The sequence below is a fragment of the Antechinus flavipes genome, chromosome 2, assembly GCF_016432865.1.
Source record: "Antechinus flavipes isolate AdamAnt ecotype Samford, QLD, Australia chromosome 2, AdamAnt_v2, whole genome shotgun sequence".
Classification (NCBI taxonomy): Eukaryota; Metazoa; Chordata; class Mammalia; order Dasyuromorphia; family Dasyuridae; genus Antechinus; species Antechinus flavipes.
Genome location: NC_067399.1, coordinates 395,775,245 through 395,793,581, shown reverse-complemented (window position 1 = coordinate 395,793,581; position 18,337 = coordinate 395,775,245). Strand labels below are relative to the sequence as shown.

Sequence of the window (18,337 nt, the reverse complement as noted above, 5' to 3'; positions counted from 1 at the left end):
AAGTCATGTCTTGCCAGTCTAACACAGTGATTTCTTCCTTCTCTGAATTCATGACACTTATCTAAACTACCCATTGGCACTTAATGGACTTTTTTGTGTATTGAGATTTTGGTCTGTTATTTAACTTATATGAATACATTTTCCATGTAATTCCTGCTCCAATAAATTATTATAGTGTATATATGACCCTGGATTTCCAAAAAGTTATTTAAGTAATTGATATGCTTTGATAAGACCCCATATATTTCATAGACTTCAGGCAGAATTCCCATGACAGAATATGAGTATTTTGTTTGTCAACCAGCTTCAACAAGCCACTAAACAATCATTTTCCCTCCTTTGGTTACAGGTACTCATGAAATTATGCTTTGAATCTTAGAGAAATTGCAATCTGTGTCAATAATGAAATTATAGATATTTTTAGTTATTGAAATAAATACAGATGTCTTGCTTTCCTGGCAGTATTTTAATCCTTATTGAGATACTAGGCTGTGTCTTATATTTCTTTATATTTCTCTTAGTAATGGACACATTATAGATACTCATTAAATATTAGTTAAAGATACTGCAAATGGTAAATGAGTCGGGCATAGAAAAGAACAGAGGTAAGAGAGTATAGTGGATTACCTTGGGTAGTTGCTATAGTTATTTTTTTAATGAAATCAAGTTTCTCTATGAAGTAAAGGGACATCTTAAAATGTATTTAAATTGAATTTTATTATGTTTATCAGCAAAAAATTTGAGAATTTTATTCTTGGGTTACATTTTGCATCCAGTTCCTAGAACATGCTTATTACTCAAATCATTAGATTATTATACAAGAATCTTAGAGGATATAAAAATATTTTATGAATTATCTGCCCCTCTAAAATTCTTTGGTCAAAATTCATTTATTTAATTGCCATATCAATATGTGAGCCTAGAGTAGTAGCAGATTCTAGCTCAATGTGTTCAGCAAGGTTAACTTTACTAATGTGCTTATGTTTTCTGCTATAGAGTATTGTTTAGGCCATATGGAATCCCTAATTTTCATTCACTGCCTCTCATTTATCTTTTCAATGAACCATAGAATACCAACAAATACCTAGCCATTAAGGGAAGAAACATCAGGTCCAGGAATAGGAGGGTCCCCTAATATCTGATATAACCTGTTGTCCACAATAGAAGCTCTAGGAATGAAACATAAAATTGCCTGTCATTTTAAGTCTCATAGCCTGCCCTACCCATACACTTCCAGGCTTCTTACACCTTGTAGTCCCATCACAAACTCTTCAATCCAGTTAACACTGGTATCCTTGCTTTTCTTCCAACAAAATACTCCATCTTTCAACTTGGCATTGCTGCTGACTGTCTCCCATGCTAGAAAGCTTTTTCTCCTCATCTTTACCTTCCAGTTTGTCTATCTTCTTTCAATCTCACAAAAATCCCACTTTCTAATACAAAGCCTTTCCTTTTTTTTTAAAAATATTTTAAGGGGCAGCTAGAAGACATAATGGATAATACCAGGCCTAAATTCATATCTGGCCTCATACACTTACCACTTACTAGCTGTATGATCCTGAGCTAGTCACTTAAGCCCAATTGCCTTGCCAAAAAAGTTAAAAATTTATATTAATCATTCTTTTAAAATTTTGAGTTTCGAATTTTCTCCCTCTTACTTGTACCCTCCCGTACCCACTGAGGAAACAAGAAATATTATGTCAATTATATATGGGAAATCATATAAAACATTTCCATATAGACATGTTTCAATAAAAAAGCAAGGCAAATGAAGAAAGTGAAAAAATTATCCTTGGATTTTACTCAGAATTTATTACTTTTCTCTCTGGAATTAAATAGTATTCTTTCATTCTGAGTCCTTTGGAATTCTTTTGGAATATTGTATTGAACAGAATAGCCAAATCTTTCATAGTTGATCATCATTATAGCAATGCTGTTATTATATACAATGATTTCCCAGTTCCTTGCACTTTACTTTATCTCAGTTTATAAAAGTATTGCCTTTTTAAACTCCCATCATTTCATACTACACAATCACTCTCCATAATCAACATATGTCATAACTTTTCTAGCTATTTGATGAGCATCACCTTGATTTTCAATTCTTTAGCACAACAAAAAGAGCTGTAAATAGTTTTGTATCAGTATGTATATCTGTGTGTATGTGTATATATATATATATATGTATATATATATATACACACACATCTATCTATCTATCTATCTATCTATCTATCTATCTATCTATCTATCTATCTTTGGGATTCAAACCTAGTAATGACATCTCTGTATTAAAGGATATATGTAGTTTATAGCGCTTTAAACTTAGTTCTAATTTGTTTTCTAAAATGATTAGATAATTTCTATAGTTTACCAAATATTTTTCCTCATTCCCTCTAGAGTTTTCATTTTTCATAGGTATGAATTAGTACCTCAAAATTGTTTAATTTGTCTTTCTCTAATCAAAAGAGATTTAGAGCTTTTTTTCATATAACTATAGAGATCTTCTGAAAACTTGTTTAACTTCGTTGACCATTTATCAGTTAGAAAATGGTTTTTATTTTTACAAATTTGATTCAGTTCTATGTTCAGTATATATGTGGGAAATTAGGTCTTTATTAGAGAAACTTGCTGTAAACATTTTTGATGTTACTTCATTGACTATGGTACTTTTAAGCAAAATATAGTTTCCCTAATATCCCTTTTATTTAGATCTATTTTTGTTTTTGTTACTTCTGCTTCTCCCTCCCCCCACTTTTTGGTAGTTGTTGTTCAGGTGAAGATATTAGATTCTGCTTCAATTCCCCAATTCTCACTTGCTACTGTTATTATTACTGTTATTATTTAGCTCTTTAGATGTCATTCTATTTCAATTGTTTCTCTTGTAAACAATCTATTGTTGGATTCTGGTTTCTAATCCATTCTGCTATCTACTTCTGTTTTATTGACAAATTCATCCCATTCACATTCATAGTTCTGATTACTAATGTGTATTTCTCTCTGTACCATTCTGTTTCTTCTTTCTCTCTTTTTATCCTTTGTTCCTTTTCAATAGTTTTTTTTTTTTTTTGCTTCTAACCACTGCATCCTTTTATATGTCTTTCCTTTTTGTCAGCTCACCTCTTTCTTTTATCTCCTTCCCCATTTTTCCCCCTATATGACAAGTTATATTTTTATACCCAAGTAAGTGAGATGAGACTCCTTGAAGGAAAAGGTTATTCAGATCATTGGTAATTTCAAGGGATTTTTCCCTTTTGGAGGATCCCAACCAAGTTATCACTATAAGGTTTGAGGATTGTCTATAACCCTAGGAAGATGGGGGTTATCAGAAAAAAATTATTTGATTCTCTAGCAACTTTCTCCAACAACCTTTCTGCTATCAGAGTAAAAAAAGAATTCAACCAGGGGAGTTAAAAAAAATTGGTGGTTAATCTCAGAGGCCTCTTGGAAGTTGGGGTTTGTTAGGGGGAGAGAAATTGTTTTCTTAGTGACCCTGAGTGTTTTTTGTTTGGAGGAGAGTCTTAACCCTGTAGTAGTAATACATGGGAATTAGAAACACACTGGAAAGGGGAGAAAATGATTTATGAGCATGTATATGAGTCCTTTGTGTTTTATATTAGATGAAACAAAACAGGTTTTGTATCTGATGTATTTTTAGCTTTACTGCTTGCATAGGAGATGAGGAGATTTTTCTGTATTGGCTTAAATATGAGTCGAAATGCTCTTATTTCTCAGGGGAAACCTGGGATAAGGGCATGAATCAAAGAGAAGTTTTTGTGAGAAGTCCCAAAGATTGGATTAGGTCCATGTAACTCCAGAGCTTCAATTCTGAGTCCCAGGTAATATCAGCATCATTTTTATAGCATTACTTTTATTCTCCTTCCTCTGTATAATTTAAATCTGAAAATTGAAATGTGCCAAAGCAAATCGAAAAGCATTTTAGTAGCAAAGCAAGCTATGATCTATTTTTCCCTTGCTCCCCAGTTTTGAAACTGTCCCTTACAGACTTAGAATGCTATTTGACCTCCATAAAGTCTCATTTTTTCTTTTATTAATATTATTATGGGAGATTGATTGCCCCAGAGGCTCAGTAACTCAGATAGGTAATTGCTCAGTCTCTGGGTATGTATTAGACAACTTGGGGAATGTATCAAGATGCTCATCTTGGTCTTATGGCAGGAACCCTGGGCTGTGATTCAGAAAATAGTGGTTCTAGTCCTAGCTCTATCACTAATTAGCTAGATGAACTTAGACAAGTCATAACTCTTTTTCTCCATCTGTGAAATGAAAATAATATTTATCATATCCATCTCACATTGTAGAAATATTTTCACTAAATTGGCTTCTTTTTAGGTAGTCATTTCAGGTAGTTAAGGTTGGGAAAAATTTATGTATGCATTTACATAGTTATGTATGTCTTCATATAAATATATTTTTCTATGTATACATACACAAATTTATACACACTATGAATGCTTACATATACATGTATGCATGTATTAAATGAGGAAAAATTTACTCAATAACATATGGGAAATTATTTATCACTTTTCATTTGTCTCAATCTACTAGTGCCACAAAAGCTTATTTTGTCCCAATTTTTTTTTTCTGTTGAACATCATGGCTAAGGATCATAGAATATTATGATAGTAGAAGAATTGGATAATCTAAGGAATAATATGAAAACACATAGAATTTTTAAGTAGAATATAGCATATTACAAATGATGGTTTTTCTTCAAGAAGTAGTTGAAATCAAGGATATATAGATACATAGATAACTAAATAAGTAGATAGATAGATAATAGATAGAATGTTGGCATATTATTTTTAACCAGAAAAAGAGGTGAATCTTTCATGAAGAGAGAGTGAAGGCTCTAAATTTCCCTATATCTACATGTGAAGCACAGAACATGATGTTGTACACTCAACTTTTTCTAGGCTTTTCTTGGACTATAATGGGTTCACTCACCTTACTTGCTCATCCTTCTCTGGCAGGTTCAAATAATCCCTCAAATAATTAACCATATAACTATAACCCGTTCTCAATGTGAGGTTGTATTTGAACTCAGGTCTTCCTGATTCCACACCAGCACTGAATTTATTGTGCTATCTAGTTTAACCTCTTCTCACAACTGCAATTCTTTCGTTTTCATCAGTGTGCTTCCCATTTAAACAGATAAATTTATTTTTAAACATGGAACATTTACTGAGTGCAAACTAATAATCATAACAACACATTACATAGTGCATAATATAACAAATTATAAAACAAACCATAACAAAACCATAACATATCAGTCTTCCTAAAACTTGGGTTACAATTACTTGTCAGGGAGAAACAGCATTAGACAATTGAACAGGAAACCCATGTGCCTATGGTAATTCACAACCTGGGACAACAAGACTTGATATTCTAAGTTTTTTTTTTTTTTTTTTAATGGTATAGTCTGCACTATGAATCTCCTGCTGGTGATTCCTCTAATAGTCCTCTCTTCTCCTGGTCCTCTCTCCTCTTCTGACCGATGAAGTCACTTAGGTAGTTGAGATAGTGTTAAACTCTTATCAAACTACATTTGCAAGCATAGTTTTTCAGCAGCATTCTCTAGTGTTGTTCCCTTGATCAGGTAATGATACAGCATTCCAACTAAATTCCAAACTATTTCCTTATGACTTTCTTTTGGTTTCACTAACCCTGATCAAGAACTTAATATTTCTATTTTTTAAGATCCAAAAATATTTGTAACTATTCTCTGTTAAAGGAAAGAATTAGAAACTGAAACATCCATCAATTAAGTATGAGTTAACAAATAAAGCTATTTGAGAGAGATCTATAACTATTGTGAAAACCCACCATTGAAGTTGATGTCTATGCTAAAAATTGTCTCTTTTGAGCTGCTGTGACTAGAAGTACTTATAATGATATCTACAAAGTTCTAATGTTCTAAGACATTAAAATCTATTATATGGGAAAAAGTGTCTCTGAAGTGGTTGGCCATATCAATAAGTCTATATGTCAATAATCAAAATTCTATAAATCAGTAAATCTGTATATAGAATATAATCTATTAATTAGCAAGAAACAATGTTATAGAGTAGAGGATTAGCAAACTGCTGCTGAAGATGGATGGAATAACAACAACAACAATAACTAAAATTTATGTACTATAAAGTGCTTAAAATATTTATTTTATTTTTAATTTTAAATTTAATTTTAATTTTAAAACAAAAATTATTTTATTTTTAATTAGAGAGATAGGATGAAGAAATTGAGGCATTGGGAGGTTAAATGATGCTTCTAAAGTCACATGGGAAGTAAGCATTTGAGGCAGTATTTAAATCCTGGTCTTCCTACCCCTGCCTAGGCATTCTGCTATTAAACTCTCTAAACAGAAATTTGGTTCAAATTTTAAATTAAGTATATCTTTGGCTTTGTTCAAGGTTGTGGATGCTAGGAAGGGTATGCTTCTTTATTACCAAAGTGATGATCTTAAAGGCAATGTTGAAATCTTACTTTCAGTCCCATTCTTCACTGTGATAAATAGTGGCCCCCAGTTGGTAATGAATGAGTTCGTGATCCTCTTTGTTGGTTCAGTAAACTTTATAAAGGCTTAAACATTGGAACTGAAGTCTATCATAAACTGAAGAATGTTAATGAGCAGAAATAGGCTCAGGATGCTAAACATGAAAATGTGGGTGGTTTTGCTGCAAATATCCTGGAGAATAAAGTTCTGGAACTGTTAACGAAAGTTTGCTGGCTATATTGATAAGGTCATAAGTAGCATGGACATGGCTGCCTCTGAATTTAACAAATGTTAACTAAAATAAGTACCTTTGTATATGCACTAGAGCAGAAAAAATGAATTATGCATGAAATTTCAAATTTCTATTACATAGTTCTTTCCTTTTTTAAGTATATAAAATACATGTAACTTTCATAATTATCCTAATTGTCATTTTTTTCTGGTCTTCATTTTTTTTCTGTTTATTTCAGACATATTTAAATAACCTTCTTTTCTTTCTCCTCTTTTTTTTTTTTTTTTTGGAGGAGTGAGATGAGAGAAGCCAAACCTACTTCTAGCATTCCTGAATTTCCTTTCTCCCTCCTCCACTGAAAAAATAAAAAAAAACAAAAGCTTTTCAACAAACAGAAACACATTCCCACATTGGACATACCTGAAAAAATATGTCTCATGCTACAAAACAATGAGTTGATCACTTCTTTCCTGAAAAGTGAATAGCATGCTTTATTAGTTCTTTGGAATTATAGTTGATCATTTCATTGATCAGAATTCTTAAGTCTTTCAAAGGTTTTGTGTGTGTGTGTAGAAATTGTCCTACTAGTTCTGGTCATTTCACTGCATCAGTTAATACAAATCTTCCTATAAGTTTCTTTGAAATCTATAATTTCTTATATTACAATAATATTTCCTTATGTTTATAGGCTTTATTTGTTAACTCATGCTTAATTGATGGATGTTTCAGTTTCTAATTCTTTCCTATAACAGAGAATTGTTACAAATATTTTATACATATAGGGCACTTAAAAAAATCTTTTGGGGGCATAAACCTTGTTGCTAGGTCAAAGGGCATGTACAGTTTAGTGTCTTTTGAGCACATTTTCAAATTATTTTCTAGAATGGCTGAACCATTTTATAGCTTCACACATTTTACTTTGTAATTCAATGACTTCCAGGGGAATTTTGAGTGTCATTGAGAATGAAGCTGTCATAGGAGGTTATCCTTGGGAATTCACAACAGAGTCAAGTAATTGACAAGAGATAATAATAGCTGACTAGGGACTATAAATACTTAAATATGTCATTCACTGACTCTTCTACTAAAGGACATTTCTATGAGGCAAATTGATATACTTCTTGGCAAGTGCAAAGATGAAGTCCAGGAAGAATAACCTCTAAACTGTTTATAACTAGTTATTCCAGAGTCCAGACCCTGCAAGTGGTTGCAATGCCAAGGAATCCGATATATCTGGAGGAATTTGGCTTTTAGATATAAGCCAGATCTAGCTGGTAAAATGTGAAAGAGTTCTGCCCATATGCCAGAATGAACTTTGATCAATTTTGTTTTCTTGTGGATGTGAAAACTTGAGAAATTTCACACTCAAGGGTGATAGCAATCCCAAGTAATTTCTTTTTATTAAAATAAATCTGTATTGATAGCTTTTGCTTTCCATTGCTTAAGTTCTCCCTATATTCCATCCTTTTTCTACTCCAAGAGTTTTCTTTTTTTAATAATCTATTTAAAAAAAAGAAAGTGCAAAGAAAAATAAATCAGCAAACAGAGTGGATGCCCATCAATTGGAGAATGGTTGAATAAATTATAGTATATGAATGTTATGGAATATTATTGTTCTGTAGGAAACAACCAGCAGGATGATTTCAGAGAGGCCTGGAGAGACTTACATGAACTGATGCTAAGTGAAATGAGCAGAACCAGGGGATCAATATATATGGCAATAATAAGACTATAAGATGATCAATTCTGATGGACATGGCTCTCTTCAACAATGAGATGATTCAAACCAGTTCCACTTGTTCAGTGATAAAGAGAGCCATCTACACCCAAATGGACTGTGGGAACTGAGTGTGGAACACTCTTTCTGTTGATGTTTGCTTGCTTGCATTTTATTTTGCTTCTCTCTCTCATTCTCTCTCTCTCTCTCTCTCTCTCTCTCTCTCTCTCTCTTTTACTGATTTGATTTGATTTTTCTTGTGCGGCACGATAATTATATAAATATGTATGCATATATTGGATTAACATATATTGGACTACTTGTCATCTAGGAGAGGGCATGGAGGGAGGGCAGGAAATTGGAACACAAAGTTTTGCAAGGGCTAATGTTGAAGAATTGCCCACGCATATGTTTTGAAAAATAAAAAGCTTTAATAAAAAAAAGGATTATTATGCTATCATTAATGTAGCTTAAAATAGCATTGTCTATTTTGATAGCTAATTCACACTGTTGATTTGCTTTGTGCTTATTTGTAATATCTAAAATCCTGATATTTTTTTCAGTCAAATAATTATCTATCCACCAAAAAAAAAAAAAAAAAAAAAAAGAAGAAGAAAGAAAAAAAAATCAGCAACATCAATCAATACATTAAAAAAATATGACAATAGATGTGATATTCCACATTCATGGTCTTTTCGATTCTGAAAAGTGAGTAGAAAGAAGCATCTGCTTTTTTCTCTTCTCTGGGGCCAAAATAGTTCTTTATAGTTTTATGACCTTCATTTTCTTTTGTTTTGTTTTTTGGCTTTCCTTTTACATTGTTACCCATTTTGATATAGTTTGCTTGGTTCTGATTATTGTACCTTGTTTATATAAATTTTTCTTTGCTTATATGTATTCATCATATTTGTTATTTCTTATAGCATTATTGTATTATATTTATGTACCAAAATTTATTTTAGCCAATTTTTTTTCAGTTGACAGAGGCTTACTTGGCTACCTCAAAAAGTGCTATTATAAATATTTTGGTATATATATATCCTTTCTTGTCAATGATTTTCTTAGCAAAAATACCTAGGAGTAGAATCTCTGGGTCACAAGGTATGGACATTTTGGCTAATATGTTTGTGTAAGGAAAAAATCTCACATTTCCAGGATGTCTTGCTATATTGCTCTTTCAGGATCCTAGGTGTACTCCTGAGGGATTTCTCTTATGTTATCTCCTCATGTTTCGTTTGAAGAGTAATCCTTTCTACTTTTAGCCACAAAAACTTTAATTCCATTTAGCCAATTAATATCAATGAACTTTTACAAAGTGATATTTTACTTCAAAGATATATAAAAAATAGAAGTGCAACTGTTCTCTCCAGACATGAATTGGAGGAAAACACCCTCCCCAATATTATTTTTGTCTCTGGGGACAATAGGTTCAGTCTTAATGATGTTTCTACATTGCATTGATCCCACCACATTTTTATCTAAATTATTATTGCTGATAGATGGATTTTTTTCTCAGTTGAAATATGATTGGATTCTCAAAGTCAGTTCTTGCTCCTTGGGTTCCCTTTGTTGTACTGGTTGCACAACTTAGTATGAATTCAACTCCTAGACCTCTGCCTTGTTCTCATGACCTTTTGAGACTTACAAGAAGAAACTCATAGGATGTATTCTGATGGAAGTTGATTTCTATGACAAAGAGACCTAACTGAGTTTCAATGGATAAATGATGGACAGAAACAGCTACACCCAAAGAAGGAACACTGGGAAACGAATGTAAACTATTTGCATTTTTGATTTTCTTCCCGAGTTATTTTTACCTTCTGAATCCAATTCTCCCTGTGCAACAGGAGAACTGTTCAGTTCTGCAAATATATATTGTATCTAGGATATACTGCAACATATTTAACATATATAGGACTGCTTGCCATCTGGGGGGGGTGGAGGGAGGGAAGGGAAAAATTGAAACATAAGCGAGTGCAAGGGATAATGTTGTAAAAAAATTACCCTGGCATGGATTCTGTCAATACAAAGTTATTATTAAATAAAATAAAATTTAAAAAAAAAAGAAGAAACTCATAGTAGAATCTGGTATGATTTTTAGAGTATCAATAAAATAAAAAAGACATTTGGCAACCAGGCAAGAATTGCACAAGAAACAGATGATCAGATTGTTTTAAAAGTTTGTGTGATGGGCCTTTTAAAGAATAACTTAATGCAATCCTGATAAAAATAGTTATAAAAGATGTATTTGCAAAATGCTAAAGAAGAGCTAAATGGCACTATTTATGGCTCCATGTAGACATTACAACGACATGGTTCAGTTCTGTTAAAAACATGTTTTTAGTATATGCCACAAAATTAGGCCTGAATTTTATGACTACATATATATCTAAAAACATGCATATGCTTTGTTAGCAGATTTTTATTGAAAATTCCTGAATAGAAGGTGATATAATTCAGCATGGGCCCAGAAATACTCCTCTAGCAATTGGCGATGCATGAAATGGCATGTCCATCAGAGAAATCACATACAGGATCACTCAGAATTTCTGAGTTTGAAGGGACCTCTGAGGCCATCTCGTCCAGCCTACATTAAATAAGCATCTCTTCTATAACATAGCTACAAATACTTCTCTATCCTTAGTTTGAAAACAACCATCTAGGGAGCACCTGCTTTTCTCTTCACATCAGGCTGCCTATTCCACTTTTGCATAATTGCTTTGAAGTTTTTCCTTAAGTGACACTAGAATCTGACTGCTATTTCCTCTTTTATTGCTTAAGTTTGTATTTGAACAAAGCAGTTTTAATTCTTCTACTTTCTAGTTTTCCAGATACTTGAAGAAAGCTACATTATCATGCTTCTGCTAATTCTTCCCTTCTCCAGGTTTAACATCCCCATCTGTTTCAATTAATCCTCATGTATCATGATAGCTAATCGTCTCAGTATCATGACTCTTTTCCTTATCCCTATCCCTTATCCTCATCCCTAACTTACTATTGTTCTTCTGTAAATATGGTATCTGGTATTGAGCATGAGAAATCATTTGGGATCTGATCAGGGTAAAATTGGATAATTACCTCCCTAGTCCTCAACACTGTGCTCCAAATGTAGCCTAAAATCAGATAAAGTTTTTGCTTTCCATATCATCATAGTGACTCATGTTGGACTTTCAGTCCTCTAAACCCAGTAAATTTTCTTTCCCCTTCAGTGGAAACAAATATTTTATACATGTCTTTTTGCTTTATATCATAGTTTTTTTCTGTAGGAGATAGGAATGACACCTCTAATCTTTTTCCTCTTGAGACTAAACAATCCGTTTTAATGAAGAAAATTAATTAAGCAAAAGAACCCAATTTAATGACTATATCTGATAGTATATGCATCATTGTATCTTAGTAGTCTTCTGCTTTCTTTTATACTATGAAAGATATTTTGAAGTTTCCAAATCTCCACTCCTCCCAATGTAATTATTTGTTATTTGATACCAATTTCACTCCATCCTACATCTTTGGTATTGCTTTGTAATGCTTCCTGAATATTCTCTTTCTGTTGATGGAACTGAACTTCTGCTTCTCCCTCTCTGATTTGTATCTGAGTTACCTGCTATTATTAGTACATTAGCTCAAAATTAGAAGAGAAATTAAAAACATTTCATATGTCTGTTCTTTTGAGCCCTGTTTTCCTCCTCGATCCACCTGCCAATTTTTTCCTCTTCTCATCTGTATATTAATTCAATTTTAACAATGTTGATTTACTAAAAAAAGAATGATCCCCCCCCCCATATTGATTATTTCTTACTCTCCCCTTCATTTCCCCTTAAATCTTTTGCTTCTTGGCTTCTTTAGTCCACTGATGTCCTTTGGTTTGTGATTATTTTTCAAGGACATAAAGACTTTCTGATCTTCTACTTATGATCTCTTCTCAACTTAGCCATAAGAAAACAAACAACTTTTTTTGTTCATTGATAAGGATTATCAATGATTATATTGATAAACTTGATGCTACTCCACTTAAAGTAATGATAAGGTACTCAGCCAGTTTTCAGAATCATTAGATTAAATATGATAAAGTCATTTATACTACAGTGATACTGCATAAGATTCAGGTTCCAACAAGAAGAAAGATTGCAATGAGTTTAGAGGTTAGGGTTCTGGAACTTTTCAGAACATTTTTGGGCAACAGCATAAGACTGATATGGCAGGAAAAGGAGGTATTGAGGAGGATCATTAGTTCTATAAACATATCAGAGTAGAAGACTAGCACAGCAAGAAATCCTGATCAAAGTTTGTCTCTTTTCTCATTTTTACTCCCAGATGTCTATTACCAGATAGCATTCCTTTCCTTTTTACTCCCCTTCCCTCCCTTTCTCTTCCCTTCTTGTCTGCTCTACTCAGTTTTTTCTTTTGAACCTAGTGTGCAATTTATGGATTGAAATAGTTGCCTGGGGACAATAATAAACTCAATGATTTGCTCTGGGTTACCAATTAGTGTAGGGAGTTTTCTCTATTAGGGAGTTTCCTATATGGGTGAAATAAGAGGTCCAGTTCCTATCACTATCTAAATCCTGTCATTATAGAAATAAGTAGAAATATCTTCCAAGTTTACTTACTTAGGAACCTAAAAGTCTGAGATAAACATCAGTTGCTATTATTCTTCAAAAATATTGTTATATTAGTCTATCTGAAATAGTATTTTATATATTATCCTATGTCTATTTCATTTATATACTTAACATCTTTTGGGGGAATTAACAGATTAACAGATTCTGTGACTTTGGGCAATTCATTTAAGCTCTTTCACCTTTTATTTAAATAGCTCAAGTATAGAAGCTATAGAATTGATCTCTGATAGCTAATCTGAATTGACATATATTACTCAATTATTCCCCATTTTTTAATTCTTATCTTCACTTTCATTGTCTTGTGTTGTCCTTTACTTCTAAGAGTTAATGAAATAGCTCACCAGAAATTTAAGATCTTGTTATACATCTCACAGAACTGAATTGTAGGCTATAATTGGAATAAATGGACATCCTAATTTTACAGTGTGATTGTATGACTTTCCTTATTTAATCTCTTTTTCTTTTATTGCAGCTTTTCTTGTCACATACTTAGATCAAATATTTTATGATCATTTTTTCTCTCTATATATATATCTTTGGTTTTTACTCCTAGAAATAATTAAAGTTAATTCAACAAAGATTAATGAAGGAAAAAGAACATTCAATTGGGCTTTAGTGACAGGGGTTTATTTGACCCATAAATTAGTTATTTACCACTTTAACATTCCAACTTGTACTCCCTGCTCCTGAATTCTCATCTCTCTTTCTTTGCCAGTTCTTTGTAAATAGATCCAAGTAATCACACAGATTTATACAAGATTTGATTGTAGAGTTTTGATGTCCATGCATTAACTATTTATTAATGCCCCTTCCCCTTTCCCATCCTTTAAGAAGCAACAGACTCTTATACTTATCCAAAGGATAAGGAAAAAAGAAAAAAGGGTGGATAGAAAATACCTGTTCTCTTGACTAGGGACTAGTCTTAGAGTAAGCCCTCTCTAAGAATATAGTGGTTCTTCCACAAAACTCCTTTATCTTTTTCACAGTCCACAAGAAATGGCAGATACTCATTCTATTTAGCCATAGAGATGAGAGACTAGCAGAGGGATGAATCAGATAGGGTGCCAGCAAGGATGGCTGGGCATTGGGACTAACAGAAATGGAATTGAAAGTCAACTGGGTATAAATTTGTTCCCGAAGAGGGTACTCAAGGAAAGGTTCCTTGATATATATATATATATATATATATATATATATATATATATATATATATATACATATATATGAATTTAAAACTAGAAAAAAGAGAAATCATAGAAAGAAATGAAATAGCATATTCTAAAAAGTAAAGGATCTAAGACAGCCACCAAAATGTGATATATCCTATAAATCTGAGCCTAATCAACAAGGAAAACTGTGTTTGTTCAACAAAAGAGAGACATCTGAGATATCTCTTTATTCTGCCTTTGGGTCCCATTCCAGCTTATGGCAGAAACAAAGTTATGGGTCTTTTGGCAATTCATTTAATCTCTCTAAGCATTAGTTTCTTTATCTACAGAATAATAGCATTGAAAAAACAGACATCTGATCTCTAAATTCTTTTATAGCTTCAATATTCTATGATGTTGATCTATCCTATACCAGTAATTTGGTAGTAAATGCTCTAGAGGATAGAGAAATAGAAAAAGACATTGTCTATTCCATATAAGGAGGTTCTCCTAATACCAGAACCAAATATAATTTGATAAGTATCACTGGACCTTCCATTTGACTTAGAGTTCTAAGCTCCTAAATATATTATTTCTCCCATTAAAATGTCAATTTCTTGAAAGCACGGACTGTCTTAGTTTTCTATTTGTACTTCCAGTGTGTAGCACAGTGCTTTATACATAGTAAGCATTAAATAAATATTTTTTTATTTATCCATTCATTCATTTTCTTTTGTTCATTTTACAGGGTTTTTAAGAAGACAATATATCCCCAAGTAAATGGTCAGATGTCAAAGCAAGTTAGTATACCTTTACATACCAAATTGTGACAAATAAGAAAGAAAATTTTATACCATAGAAGTTACGTGAGAAAAGAGATGACTGGAATGGAGTGCATAGAAAAAACATCATGGAGAAGGAGGAACATGAGCTGCATGATAAAGGCTGGGTTTGAGAAATAGAGATAGCGCATTTGGGGAGGATTTTGGACACTAGTAGATTAGAGGAAAAGCTTGAACAAAGGCATAGAAACTGGGATAAACATAGTAGAACAGAAGCATTCATATGCCATCCTGTTTCATGTTTCTTCAATATAGCATGTCAAAATCGTCTCCTGCATTCCTTTCTCAAAATAAAATGTGAAAAATGGCAAGTAGATAATAACAGAAAAAACTGAGATACTCTGGCTCTTCCAAGTAGCATTTGCTGTTTGGAATAGCAATTAGAGGAACAATGTTTTCCCAGACTTCCTCCTGGGTGACTGACTCTCTATTTATCTTGTTGTGAACACAGGTGAGGTACCCAGCTTTGCTTTTTGTTTCAGGTTAATGTAAAATCATAGGAGGATTGCTCTAGGATGACCTTACAGCTACTCATGCTGGTTAAGTGCTTTGCCCTATGCTGGCAGAATAATTAATGTATCTTTTCATTAGGGGCTTTCATCCTAAATGTTGGGAGTGTGACTTACAATTGGATGAAATTTACCCTTTCAGCATCTATTAAGCTTTGGGATCATCTTTAAAAAAATACTAATTTTGTACTAAATGGTAAGGAACTACTTTGTCTTCTTCCTCATCAATAATTTAAAATCAACAAACATTTCTAAGGTATCATTATATGACAGACTTTGTAGTAAGGATTGGGGATACCCCAAGACAAAAAAAAAAAGATCTTATAGCCTGCTGGGAAATGGGAGGAGGAATGATGACATAGATATAAGTAAGTAAATGCAAAATATATACAAAGTAAATTTGTATCAGTATGTATACATATATAGCATATTTTACATATGCATATATGTGGCTTTATCACTTTTTTTGGTGTTGCACTATATGTGTACACACACACAAGCACACACACACATATATATATATATCTACATACATACATATGTGATATGGAGTTTGTGGTCTTATGGAGTGATGATTCAAGGATCTTGTAGTCTATTAAATTAATAAGATCTACAGAAATATGGTCAGACAACAAAACAAGGCCAAAATGGTATACACAATGAACATTATAGTAGTTTCAAGAGGGAAAACATGTTATAGGATGTAGAGTTCAAAAAAAAAACATCATGGAGAAGATGAGTCATGAACTGGACTGTGGACTGAATATAATCAGCATATAATTTTCAAAACTTTCCTGCTTGTCTGTGATTCCTCCTGAATTTTCTAGTGTTATTCTCTGTATATGAAAACAACAAATAAAACCCAACCTATTTCAATGACCTTTTTTTTTCTTCTTTTTTTGCATCATTTTTGTGATCTGCCTCTCTTTACTGCCCCCAAATTAAAAACAGAAAAAAAATAAACTCTTGTAACAAATATACAGAGCTAAACTAATCCTCATTTATGTCCAAAATTTTATATCTCTTTCTGTACCTTAAGTCCATTAGATCTCTGTCAAAAAGTGGGAAACATGTTCTTTGAAACAATCATTAGAGATATGATTGGTCATTGTTTTGTTCAGAATTCTTAATCTTTCAAAGTCTCTTTCTTTTTTTTTTTTTTAAATTCACAAAATTGTTGTCTCCCTAGTAATTGTTCTGATTTTATTTCACTATAGTTATATTGTTAGAAAGCGGGCAAAAGGAAGACTTGAACCCAAATCTCCTGATCCTCAGTTTAGGGCTCAGATCTTTCATAGAAAATCAAGGTTGCATACAAAATTAGAGCTCATCAAGCCTGAGGCATACTTGAGCAAGAATCCTTTCTCCAATCTCCCTGATATATAGTCATTGATTCTCCCAAGATGAAGCATATTCTATACAAAGCTGACTTGCCTTTCCCAATGATTGTCTAATTTCTTTAGGCTTAAATGATAAAATCTTCAAGTGACCCAGGAAAACATCTGTCTTAAGCCCACTGTCAATCTCCATTTAATATATTTTGATTTTAATGATGGAGATCACGTTACCTAAATTGCATATCCAATAAAGTCAATGTCTATTTTTTTTTCACTGTGCCTTACCAACATTCTAAAACCTTGATGGGGCAGAAAATACAATTGTACAATTATTGTTCTTAAATAAATGAATAAACAAAGCAGTTTTGCTTTGTTGGTCCTGTGGTTACTTTTGGTAACTGCCAGGCTGGATGACAAAATATAAATCAACTAAAGGGATAAACTAGCAGCCAAATGGAAGAATTCTTTTTTTTTTTTAATCAATAGTGTAAAAAATACCATTAATTTATGATCATATTTATGCATGAAGGTGGGAAAAGAGTCAGGGCCTTAAATATTATAAATAGAGTATGTTAATTTATATGGGATTTTTTCATTTTTCTTTTCAGGCCAGAAAAATGCTATTGCTTATTATGTATACTACCCCTATATAGTTTGTGTGAAATATATGTAGAACCTGAGATACTTTTTCCACTGTCTTCCCTACTTGAATTTATACATACTTCATTCAATGTGCATTATGTCAGTATTCTTCAAAATCATAAGTGACAACTCTCTTCCCCTAAAAAATGTTTACCTTTATTAATTATCCAGAGTAGGACCAAAATTATTCAATGAAATAAAATAGTAAGAAAAAAAATAATTGTAGTTCTAAATTGGTAACAAAAGCTTTTCCTTATAAAATACCTAAGATACACTCTCTTGCAAATTACATGGAAAGAAAGGACACACATATTGAGAGTCAATAAACCAAGCAGTGTTATATTGTTATATTGAAATAAAAAAGTATTCTTGCAGTAGCATATTGACATAGAAAACCACAAATGCACATTATCTATGTTGTATTATATTTTTATTTATTTTGTTGAACATTTTCCAAATACATTTCAAATTGGTTTGGTTAGCACCCAGGAGTTTTGCAGCTATGTGTCTGCCCTCTCTGAAGTAGAGAATACATGTAGTGCCTGCATATATGGTACCTCCTGCCTTTCTCTGTACAGCCCAGATGTCTTCTGGAGATGTCATTTTGTGTGGTTCTATTGGATCTTCTTTCCATTGTTATGCAATATCTGCAAGGTGTAGTTATTGCTGGTCTTTTATGCTCAGTTTTGCTTTGTTGGTCCTTTGGTTACTTTTGGTAACTGCCAGGAGCATCTCAGCTGGGAATTTGATTGTGGATCATCTTCC

General features: G+C 32.5%; 1 long non-coding RNA gene across 1 annotated transcript; it reads left to right on the top strand.

Moving 5' to 3' along the window:
* The first annotated feature begins 3,741 nt into the window (after window positions 1-3,741).
* LOC127546571 (uncharacterized) lies at window positions 3,742-15,273 on the top strand. Its single transcript, XR_007950035.1, has 3 exons — window positions 3,742-3,839; window positions 9,036-9,180; window positions 14,991-15,273. It is a non-coding gene; the product is annotated as an uncharacterized LOC127546571 (long non-coding RNA).
* The last annotated feature ends 3,064 nt before the right edge of the window (window positions 15,274-18,337 follow it).